Consider the following 12,439-nt stretch of genomic DNA (forward strand, 5'->3'; position numbering starts at 1 on the left):
ATTCTATGAAAAACGTTGTCTTATGTCTGTCTTCTGGTGGAATTCTGATATGATGATACCCTGAGAAGCCATCTATAAAAGAGTAAGCCTCTTGTCCTCCTACATTATCCAACACTTTGTCTGTAAATGGTCTAAGGAAAGGTTCATGCAAACACGCATCATTCAACTTCCTCAAGTCCACATAGATTCTAATTTCCTCTTCTGCCTTCTTCTCCTAAACTACCATGGGACTTACCCATTCAGACTCTTCGACAGGTTCAATTATCCCCACTATTAACATCTTGTCCAATTCTTCTTTTACCTTTTCCTTATACTTTGGGTTCAGTCTATAAGGCCTCTTCTTAACGGGCTTCACATATGGCTTTAGAGGAATCCTCATAACTCCAAAATCCCTTATGATGCCTTTCATGTTTGAAAATTTAGTGGGAAACAAATCCTGGTATTCATGCAACAAATATGTTATCTTGCCGACAATGTCTTCATCCCAGTAATCTCCTATGGTCGCATACTTTGGTTCAACTTCTGACCCTATATTCACCTTCCTCGTCTTCAATGGCTTCATTATATCAGGCATCTCTATCTCAGGTCCATTTACTTCGCGATGTCCCTCTGACTATTTGATAACAATGTTGCAAGGATCTTCGTCCTCTTCTGCAGTGAAATTATAACATTCTATCACATTTCAGATCTGCACAGTCCAATCAGGTTGCTAGATAACTGGAACTTCGTTTTCAAAAATCTTCTTCTTAACTATATTCAGAGCTACATCTATATGTGGACAATCATATTCAAATCTGAATGTCATTACCAATCCATCCACCATCTCCACCCAACTAGCAGTGCCATGTCGAAGTTCAATTTCCAAGTACCAATTCTGGGGGATCGTTTACAGGGTATGGATAAAACCATGCACACATTCTTCGCACGAAATTTCTCCACAAGCTACCATACAAAGTTGTATATGGTCTCTAGGATCATTTTGACCATCATACTTGTCTGCGAGCTCTGTTTCTACTTTTCCAAATCTTACCCACATCAACCTCCTACATTTATGCCAATCTCCTATATTCTTCTTATGTGTACCCCGCCATCTAGTAGGTGTAGACGTTAGGGCTTGATCCAGAGCTAATAGTCTCTAACATTCTAGTACCTGTCTTTCATAATCTTTAAATAAAGTATTTACATCACCCAAACCATCATATAAAGGTAAGTCACGTACCTTAGCTGTCATGCAATGCACTACTTTAGTGTTCCTTGCACATCGCCTTATAGACACTTCATGCAATATGTTCTGCCAGTTCTCCAATTCCTCTTCTGAATATGAGGTACAAGAACTATCTTTCTCCCAAGTCAGCTTTCCATTTGCAGTGGGATTGATCCATTCTTCTTCCTTCGCCGTGATCTGATAGATATTATCAATGTCATCCGTACTATTGTTGGGCATGGAATCCCCCCAAGGTATGTTTTTGGGCTTAAAGCCCAAGTTTTGACTGAATCTTGTTGTAAAAGCTCCGTGAATTGCGGGTGTAGGGCGCGAAAGTATAATAAAGTCACAGGGTTGTCCACCCTAGTTTTTATAATGTAATGTTGGTTGGATAGACCTACCCATGGTTCGTGGACCATGGGATTGTATAAATAGAGCAAGGCTCTAAGTGTAAAAGTTAACCAATAAAAGAAGAGAATAGAAGCATGAGAAGTCTAAGTGATTGAGTCGAAGTGTAAAGTGTGTATGTGGGTTGTAGAGTAGGAGAAGGCTCTGCAGCTAAGTGCGCAGAGGCCTAGTAGTCCGCAGCTAAGTGTGCGGACCCCTGCAGCTGAGTGCGCAGGGCGGGTCGAGTCTGTAACCATTGGAAGAATCAATAAAGAGAAGTTTTGCTATAATTCTATGTATCTTTTCCTAGTTTAATGCATGATTGGATATAATTTTCAAGTATACTATTTATTTACTGCACGAACCTGTATGAATGTTTTATATTGTTAAGTATAACTTAAGACATTTAAGTAGGCGAAGGTGCTTAATTAGTACTGGAAGATAAATAAGATCTCGGGTAATAGCGCAAAGCGCGGCACAACCCCTGGTTAGGGTTGCGCGAAGGCAGGGTATCAGGCCACGAGGAACGGAAGGTGCGCGAAGCCACCTGCGCGCAGGAACAAAAAAAGGACCAGTCAAACCTCTCAGACATCTCAAGGGTGCGGAAACTTGGTTCTAGCACCCTCCCATACTACTTCGGGTGAGACCTCAGTCCGCGCCCCATGGACTGTTGCCAAAAGGGCCAGTAGTACAGGGATTTTTTTGGCTAATTAACTCCGAACCTGGGTCAGGCCCCAACAAGCCAACAAATGGTTCCATTGCCGGGACCGGGATCTGCATAGAGATGTCTGATGTCGTATCACTGGAATCCGACAAAGAAAGGAATTGAAGAGTGGTTGGACAGAAATATTCACGAGTTCGCGGCACAGGAAAACAGGAATCCACAACTGTCAAAGGAAGAGTGGTTAGATTGCTACTTGTATACGGAGATCCACGAAATTTTCTTTGCATCCTTCCCTACTGAGTTGTACGAGTGGATCATGAAGCTAGCAGATAGCTAAGGAAGGTGTAAACTCGCCAAACCTATTGTGTTGACTCCAGAATTGGTGTGCATACTGGAAACATCGGAAGATAAGATCGTGCACGCTGTCGATCAGTGGCTCGATCGAATCATAGGAGAATTCATCACCAAATTCATGTTAGATACTTCAGTCAGCTATAACGAGGTAGAATGACGTTTCCTCAAGGGACCACGAGGTAAGTACGTTAAATCCTTGAACACTTGGATTAAACTTCTACTGTGTGAAAAATGGGTTATGCGAATAAATTGATTTTTGGGGCTACACGGAGTGGGAGAATCTACAGAAACGAACTTAGCACAGAACTAGAAACTAGCCCCTTGATTTCAACTACGTGAGGGGGCGAAGAAGAGCTCGCGAAGGTTTCACTAAGAAGTGCGATCAATCTAATAAGGCAGAGAATTCCGCGCATACCACCCCCACCTACACCACCACTAGTTTCACCATCTTCACCCCGACTTCGCCCATACCACCTCCGCCACCACCGCGAAGCAGTATGACAAGGGCGATAAAGCTACCAGTGTTTAAGGGAGTAGGGAATGAAGATCCAGACCAGTTTTGGTTCGTGATAAAAGCTGTATGGGAAGCACAGGGTGTCACAGATGACAATATAAAGAAGGAAACGTTGGTCAACGCTCTACAGGATCACGCACTGACTTGGTACATTAAGCATTCCAATGACAATCTGAATGCAGGGATAACGGATATCCAAGCTGCGCTAAAAAAAGAATTTAGTAGGCCAAAATTGGAGGCACAATCGATCATTGGATTCAAGGAAATCACAATGCTACCAGGTGAAACCCCGTGGGAGTTGGATCAAAGACTAAAGTGCATAATTCGCGAAGCAAACATTACATTAACAGATGGGAAACACCGTAAATGGTTTGTAGCATCGTTAACACCACATCTACGGAACGTGCTATCTCAACAAAGGCTAACCACTTAGGCTAAGGCTTTGGAGGCCGTGATGAGATTGCACGAGACTCCGATACAAGATCCTAAGCTAGGAGTTCAGCGGATTCATGCGCAGTTGAAAAACTTGTGCCTTGAGTTGTAGAGTTTGAAACAAGAAAGGATGGCTCACCCAAAAGTGCGTGACGAGGTATGATGTGTAAAATGCAAGGGCCAAGGGCACGACAAGGACCATTGCCCGATGTTCGTGAATTACCTTGCAGGAGGAGGGCCAATGCCACTAAGACCAGAGGCACAAGCAGGACCAAGTGCGGTGCCTGTGTTATGGTGGGTGATTTTTCAGATAGGAGGAAAACATGCTACAGATAACTGCCATCTATTACAAAAGTATACGCAGAATTCCCAACAATTGTTCTGTAATTTCTGCAGGTCAGTAGGACATGATGAGTGCACCTGTAGAAGTTATGAACTAATGATGGATCGAACTCCTACCTACATAGTTTAGGCTAAAACCCGGGCCCTCGATCAAAACACAGAAATGGCACGCACAAAATTTCAGGGGCACGGATGATGCCGAGGTGGAATGGGATCAGGAAGAGGTCGCAGACAGCTGATATGTTACAATTGCAGAGGGCCAGGACATTATTCCCACGATTGTACGAATCCAACACAGCCATCATGTTTGTACTATACGTTTCTTGATCATGAGACAGAGGACTGTCCAACACTGATAGCGAAGTTTCACAATAAAGGAGCACTCCAACCTCCCCCGACTCAGAACCTACAAATGATGAGGTCTGAGCCACGCGAGGAAGACCCCAATGTAAATATCATGCTCCAGAGTGGTATTACGATAGGGGATGATAAAGGCAAGTAGCTTGAAGAAAGTACTTGGGTTTGCAAGGCCCCAACGAAGGAACTAGAATTTGATTGGGAGCGCACTAAGGACACCTTCATGGAAGCTAAGAGGAGCTTCCCTGATGACTCCACTTCAGAAAGTAAAGATAGATTGGAGTTGGAAATGGACCCATCGATGCTCACTACATTCTTGGAGACATGCATGAAGCTGTTGTGTGACAACAAGGCTATAAAGGGGTTGCAAGAACTCATAACTAGATGCACTGGGACCACACCAGGAGAACTGTGCGTAGTCCGAAAACTCGGGAAGCACATGACGCGAACAGTAAGGGAGATGATGTTGACCGCGCAGATTGGGGAATATGAGATGGATCAAGTGATTCTGGACCTAGGATCGGATGCAAACATCCTGTCGAAGCAGACATGGGAGCGCATGGGCAAACCTGTGCTGCAATGGTCTCCTATCCAATTGCGGATGGAAAACCAACAAAAGATCCTACCTATGGGGAGATTGCAGGGAATCACAGTAGATATTGAAGGAGTGAGCGTGATAGCAGATTTCGAAGTGATAGAGATTGTTGATGACAACAATCCTTACCCCACGCTATTAGGAATAGATTGGGCCACTGACATGAATGGAGTAATAAATCTAAAGAAGCGCAAGATGATCATTGAGAAAAAGTCACTACGCATAGTGGTACCTTTAGACCCTACAGAAGGATCACGCTACACAGAGCCAGTGCGCGACTACGAAAACGATGATGATATGGATTGCATCTACAAGATAAATGTATGGGAGAAAGATTGGGTATATCCAACTGTGGATGGCCGAATCTCTTGGGAGTGTGAAAGCTCCTGCACATCAGATTCCGACAAGGAGATAGAACGATGGCAGAACCAGTTACACGAGGTAACCATGCTCAACTATAACATGATGACAAGATCGTTGCATTGCGTGGAAACAGAGGTAAGAGATCTGCGTATGTATGATGGGTTGAGAGAGGTGGAAGACTTCCTGAACAAATTTGAAAGAGAAGTACCGGAACGATAGTGTTTCAATGCCCTAAAATGGGTATTGCGAGCTACGCTCGCAAGATGGTGGGGGATGCACCAAAGAAGTTTTGAAGACTGGTGCAAATGTAGAAGGATGATGCTCATGCAGTTTGGGAAGCCTAAGATGCGATTGAAAGACAAGTATGATGGACGAACTGGCCCACACACCCACCTATCCAGGTGGATACAAGCATATGGTGTGAAACCTGCGTGAATGCACACCGTCCTCACAGTAGGAGACATGATCGTTAAGCAGGTGCGGGTAAGGCAATGGCATGAATGACCTCTTTGGTTGGGACCACGCAGTATGGAAAGACCAAGTGCTTAGAAGAATATCCATGGAGAAGCTTTTAACAAAGTATGTGAAGTGCTGAACAAGGTCCACAATGTGAAGTGGACTGACTGGGACCTGCACGTACCAGTGGTTCGATGGGCTTATAAGACCGCGTGCAAGAACTTGACTGTGCAAGCACTGCCAAGGCTGGAGTATGAAACAACCGCTGTAAGCTCTATAGTACTTGGAGAGCTTAGACCGCACATGATAGCACTGGTAGATATGACGGTTCGCGGAACCTTGGAAGAAAAAATCCAACAGAGAAATTTTAGACTCCAAGAACTTGAAGAAGAAAGGGTACGATCAAGGAAGAAAAGCGCTCCAGTGAACACAGAAGTGAAGAAGCTGGAGGACGAGATAAAGGAAGATTTTCTCAACAAAAATACCAGGGTGATAAGGCAGGATACGTACGATCACGATGACAGGTTTAAGACCTATTTCCGCGAATTGATCAATCTGATGCCTTGGCTTGGATCGTACATTACTAAGCGAATTGACGAGTGTAGCGCATTGCATATGGTAAAGTGTGCGATGCCGACCATAACAATAAGAGGTGGGTATTCTCTAAGAAACATGATGGATGATAGGATGAAACTTTTCACGGGTGGTGCGACCACCTGACTAGCCAAAGGAAGAACAGTCTTAGCACTCTAGGTAGTTGAAAGGGAGCGCGGGACTATAAACAATTATGCCTGGGAGCTTCGTGATGTTGGAGCTACATGTAGAAGAAAAGAATCATGAGGTCCACGACCGCACATAGGGGGTTGCGCTACCATGCAGGTTGACCAGAAAGTGACCATTGAAGTCACTATTCATGATGGGATGCTCGACTTGAGACCAAATGGAGTGGGTGGCAGGCATTCAAGATGCGATTTATGGGCAAGATTTGGGAAAATCCGCGACCAAGGGAGCATTAATGAATCGGATTTGGGGGGAACGGTCGAATTCAAATTCAAAAGGCACTATAAATTACAAAGGGCTACCTAGTAAACAACACTTGGTCATTTGCGAATTGAGCTATTGAGCAGAGACTTGATTGTTGTGTGCCGAGCGTTGATTGAACCCCTGAGTTCACGAGTGCTATATTTCTAGATAGATATGATGGAAATAGTTGAGGATGTTATAGAGATAACCGAAATGACTGCCAAGGAGGCCACGCAGGCCCTGACTGTGGGGGATGTTCCGGAAGGTGTCGGGATTGTGGCAGAAATCCCGAAATCACTGCGCACGCCAAGACCCAAGAAGGACAAACAATCGATGATTTTTGTACGTCGCTGCCCACCAAGCTATCAATGGAGGAGAAGGGGAAGCCATCACCATAGATATCGATGAAGAAGAGGAAGGCCTGGGGGACCTAATCGTCGTAGAGGACAAGGATGAAGGCATGGAGGAGGAAACTCAGCCTGCGCAACCCCTGACAAAGTTGCCTGCTTATGTTCCCCCCGCAAAGAGGGAAGGCTAAAGTGCCCAAGGACTTGGATGAGACCAAGAGCTCATTCCAGACCTAGGATGAGTGCCGAGTCTAAAATTCGAATATCAAGACGTCGTTGACCACGAGAAGTTCCCTTACCTTGACACCAGGCACCTCATGAAGCCCAAGCAGAACACCACGGCGGGGGTTACAGAACTAGAGCCGTGAAAGTGGTTGCGTGGAGTGGAAAAGGCCGGGCTACTGAACCTGCTCTGGGTGCAACACTTCCGTCGCACACCAATAACCATTTTCATCATCAGGCAGCTGCTCTACCTAGTGCATGATGGGTGTTTGTGGCTGGAGGAGCCCATCCCCATCATGACAAACTTGATTCACCGCATTTCCCGGCTTCCTTGCAAAGGAGAAGACCCCGCGGTCATATCGGAAAGAAAGAGCAGTGACTTGGCCATCGCAGAGGCCATGAAGAAAAAGTACAAGATGGAAAAGAAGAAGAGGGGCTACGCCATCTCCAACATCAAGGACAAAGCAGTACACGTGGTGACCCAAATCCTGGCAGGAAAGGTTATGCGCAAGTGCCGCGCGGACGAAGTACCCATGCCAATGGTAGCACTGGCTGAGCAGTGTGCTGAGGGGGTCCAGTTTAACTGGTCCGAGTTCTTCTACAAGGAGTTTTTAGAGAATTGCCGTGAAGCTCAGGAACATGGAAAAATGTTCCACTATGCATGGATTTTGCTTTCCATAGTGCTCGTGGCAGGGGAATTACCAGAGGATAGTCAATTCCCCATAATTGATAGGGACCTGCCAGAGGCCGCGAAGTATGCTTCGCTCTGGGCCACAAAGGATGCCAAGAGGATCCGCGATATTAAAATATTCTAGGTGTTCTTGGAGATGAACCTTAGAATGGGGATCAACCGTAAGCCGCAGTTGTCGCCCACTGTCTGCAACAACCTGCAGAGTTTTGCGGAATTAAAAGCAGACATCCACAACATTTATATCAAAGTGCGCAAGGACCCGACCAAATAATGGATAAAGCTACCCTTTGTAGCCATATATGACGTCATTTTTAATGTACTGGAGGCATGGTCGCTGGAGTGATGTGCCCTAGACATCGTGGAGATCGAGAAGTCGGTGGAACAAACAAAGAAAGACGAGGCCAAGTTGCGCATTGCACAATTGGCCGAAAAGTGAAGGAAGGAAGAAGCGGCAGCAGAAGTGTGGGTGGCGCGGGACGTTGCATAGCAAGCAACTGAGCAGGAAAAGGCCGCAGCAGCAGCAGCAGCACAGGAGGTAGCCGCGAAGGTGGGTGAGGACCAAACGATGCCTTCGAATGGGCAAGAAGTAGGAAGCATAGACAGAAGAGGGAGGCACGGACCCATAAACGGCGTCAACACAGTTAAAGCGCCGACACCCAACTAAGCGGACAGGGTCGCATAAGAAGGTCAAGGCATCAAAGTTGTCTATTGACTTGATCACCCTAACCGAGGGTGATCTGCATGACATCAGCAAGACAGTGCGCGATGTCACCTCTGAGGCTCTCCAAGATTTCATGTAGGAGAACCAGATTGTATTGGGGGCCCTCAGAGTGCAGTTGCAGGAATTACAGGTGCGCCCTCCTCAGGCTGGTATGCTCTCGACCAGCCTCGCAGTTGGAACAACAACAACAAAGCAGACGTTGCATGCACAGATGAAAAATACCATAGTGCTGCCAGAAGGGGCACTAGTGACAACAAATGAGGTCGACAGGCCTACGGTTAGCATGCTGAAGGATCTTGGTATCAATATGGTTGTACTTCCATGAGAAACCTTATATGTGTTGCAGGATGGGATAATTGCAGAGCTGCGAGCTAGAGAGAGCCACGCATTGCAAGTCCTCAGCGAGAAGAAAATCAATATGGAACAATTGAGCTTGCAGCGTGACGGATTGGTGTCGCAGAATCAACAACTAGTACAGGTAATAGATGACGCTTGCCAAAGTGTCCCAGATCTGGCCATCCCAATGGACATACTAGCCGAGGCGCGCATCCACAGGTTAGCAGCAGGGGTGCGCAAGGTGCGGGAGGAAACGACAAAGGTTCAGTTGGAGTTAAACCTTCAGATTGCCAAGCTGTGGTTAAAGGCGTAGCTTTCCACCCCTCTGGAAGTCAAAGAACAGTGCGCTAGTGCTATCACAACGAGACTGGATGAAATTGGCAGTGCAGTGCGAGACTGCACTGGCATGTTGGAAGAATCACTTGAGGTCCTCACAAATCTGTAGGAGGACCCCAACATCTAGCGCTTAGAGACAGAGGCGCGAGAACCCCACAGCAGTATGACAACTACAAGGATCTACGCAGATGGTGGTCCTCACTCAGAGGCTCACACAGATGCAACAGGATAAAGCGTTGAAAGAATAGGTGGACACGACACGACACAAGGAAGCAGTCCTGAAGGTGCGAGTCCAGCCTTGGATCGACCAGGCCTTCACCATCATAGAAGAAATTGAAGGCAAGCTCGCACACATGCAAGGGATGCACGCCTTAATGCAGAGAAGCACTTCCGACATAGAGGTTTTAGAACAACATATGTAGCAGATCCAACAAGCAGCAGCTCAGTGTGCTGCTGACCTTGCCATAGTTCGAGTTCAGTTGGAGAGACTCTGTGCAAATATCTCCATGCTGATAGAGTGACTCGAGGGCGAGTCTCGATGTTTGTGTTGGGGGGCTGTTGGGCATGGAATCCCCCCAAGGAATGTTTTGGGGCTTAAAGCCCAAGTTTTTACCGAATCTTGTTGTAAAAGCTCCACGAATTGCGGGTGCGAGGCGCAAAGTATAATAAAGTCACAGGGTTGTCCACCCTAGTTTTTATAATGTAATGTCAGCTAGATAGACCTACCCATGGTCCGTGGACCATGGGATTGTATAAATAGAGCAAGGCTCTAAATGTAGAAGTTAACCAATAAAAGAAGAGAATAGAAGCATGAGAAGTCTAAGTGATTGAGTCGAAGTGTAAAGTGTGTCTGTGGGTCGTAGAGTAGGAGAAGGCTTTGCAGCTAAGTGCGCAGAGGCCTAGTAGTTTGCAGCTGAGTGTGTGGACCCCTGCAACTGAGTGCGCAGGGCGAGTCGAGTCTGTAACCGTTGGAAGAATCAATAAAGAGAAGTTTTGCTATAATTATGTGTATATTTTCTTGGTTTAATGCATGATTGGATATAATTTGCAAGTATATTGTTTATTTACTGCGTGAACTTGTATGAATGTTTTATATTGTTAAGTATAACTTAGGACATTTAAGTAGGTGAAGGTGCTTAATTAGTACTAGAAGATAAATAAGATCTCGTGTAATAGCGCAAAGCGTGGCACAACCCCTGGTTAGGGCTACGTGAAGGCAGGGTATCAGGCTGCGAGGAATGGAAGGTGCGCGAAGCCACCTGCACACAGGAACAAACAAAGGAATAGTCAAACCTCTCAGACTTCTCAAGGGTGCAGAAACCTGGTTCTAGCACCCTCCCATACTACTTCGGGTGAGACCTTAGTCTGTCCCCCGTGGACTATTGCCAAAAGGGCCAGTAGTACAGGGATTTGTTTGGCTAATTAACTCCGAATGTGGGTCAGGCCCCAACAAGCCAACAACAATATTCCTCTTTGATAGGTTCTGTATACCTCACCCCTCATATTATTGCTTTCGAATATCATTTTCCTTTTCTTCAGATTAATTATAGCCATGTTAGCAAACGCCCAATCCAATCCAAGCAATGCAAGGTAAGGATTACTATCTTCTACTATCTCAATCACTTCGAAGTCAGTGGTAGTGCGCACTCTGTCAATGTCCACTATGACATTAGACAACCTTCCTAGGGGTACAATTTTCTATTGATTTTCAATCTTTAGCTGAATAGTAGACCATTGTAGCTTTAGCTTATCCATTGATTCCCAAGTCTGCTTTGGCAAGACATTGGCATCATATCCTAGATCTAAGATAACCCGATCCATGTCATATTGTCCAATCTACATTGTAAGGCTCATTTATTTCCTCGTTCTCTTCTTATGTCTATGCAGATTATTCACTGTGCACATCTCGCTATGTGGTGCCTCCTTAGAAATATAGGAGTCTATAAGTTCCTGTAATCCCTCCATAACCTTATGATTCCTCAACAATTTCATGTAGGTATGTAGAAAATACTTCAAGTCATTCGGGTCCACCTCTTGAGTCACAACCGGTTTTTGGGCGCGGGATCACCCAAGGGAAGTTTTGGGGCTTAAAGCCTAGATTTTGACTAAATCCGATGTAACGACTTCACGTTTTGTGGGCGCGGATCGCGAGCTTGTAAATGAGTCATATGGTTGTTTGCCCTCATTTTTGTAATGTAATGTTGGCTATAGAGATCTACTCATGGTCTGCGGACCATGGGATTGTATAAATAGAGTGAGGATCTAAGTTGTAAATTAGGGAATCAAGTAAGTAATAGATGGAGAATTGGGTAATATCTAAGTGTAGAGACGATTCTTGGGTCATAGAGTAGGAGAAGGCTCTGCAGTTGAGTGCGCAGAGGCCTAGTAGTCCACAGCTGAGTGTGCGGACCCCTGCAGCTGAGTGCGCAGGGCAGGTTGAGTCTGTAACCGATTGAAGCATTAATAAAGAGAAGTTTTATACCATTCCTGTGTATTTATTTACTATTTTCTGCATTGAATGTATTAGGTATAAATTACGTTTCTTTTATTTATATGATGCACGAACTTATATGGTTGTGTTGATTAAGTGAATATAAGATAAAGTATCTGTTTATGTGAAGTTAACTAATATTTATAAGAAGATAGGTAATATTCATGGGGTAACTTGGGGAAATAGCACAGATCATTGCCTTAGCAGTGCGAAAGCACCTCAGCCCTTGGTTAGGCCTGTGTGAGGGAGATTATAACGGATCATGAAGGCCTTGCAGGTCATGGTAGTGTGCGAAGTAACTTGCATTAAGGTATTCACAGTTGGACTAAATTGACCCCTCAGTCATCTCAAGGGTGCAGAAACTTGGTTCCAACATCCCCCCATACTGCTTCGCGTGAGACCTCAGTATGCGCTCCGCGGGCTGTTGCCGAAAGGGCCAGTGGTGTAGGGATTTGTTTGGCTAATTAACTCCGAACCTAGGTCAGGCCCCCTCAAGCCAACAAATGGTTCCGTTGCTCGTCGACTACTGGGATGACACGATGGTGGATAAGGTCGCTGAGTTACTCCGCGAATACCAGGACTTATTCCTGACCAAGTTTACGGA

The sequence above is a fragment of the Pinus tabuliformis genome, chromosome 2_2 (genome assembly GCF_031772625.1).
Source record: "Pinus tabuliformis cultivar Carrire ecotype Pingquan chromosome 2_2, CPIR1, whole genome shotgun sequence".
Taxonomy (NCBI): Eukaryota; Viridiplantae; Streptophyta; class Pinopsida; order Pinales; family Pinaceae; genus Pinus; species Pinus tabuliformis.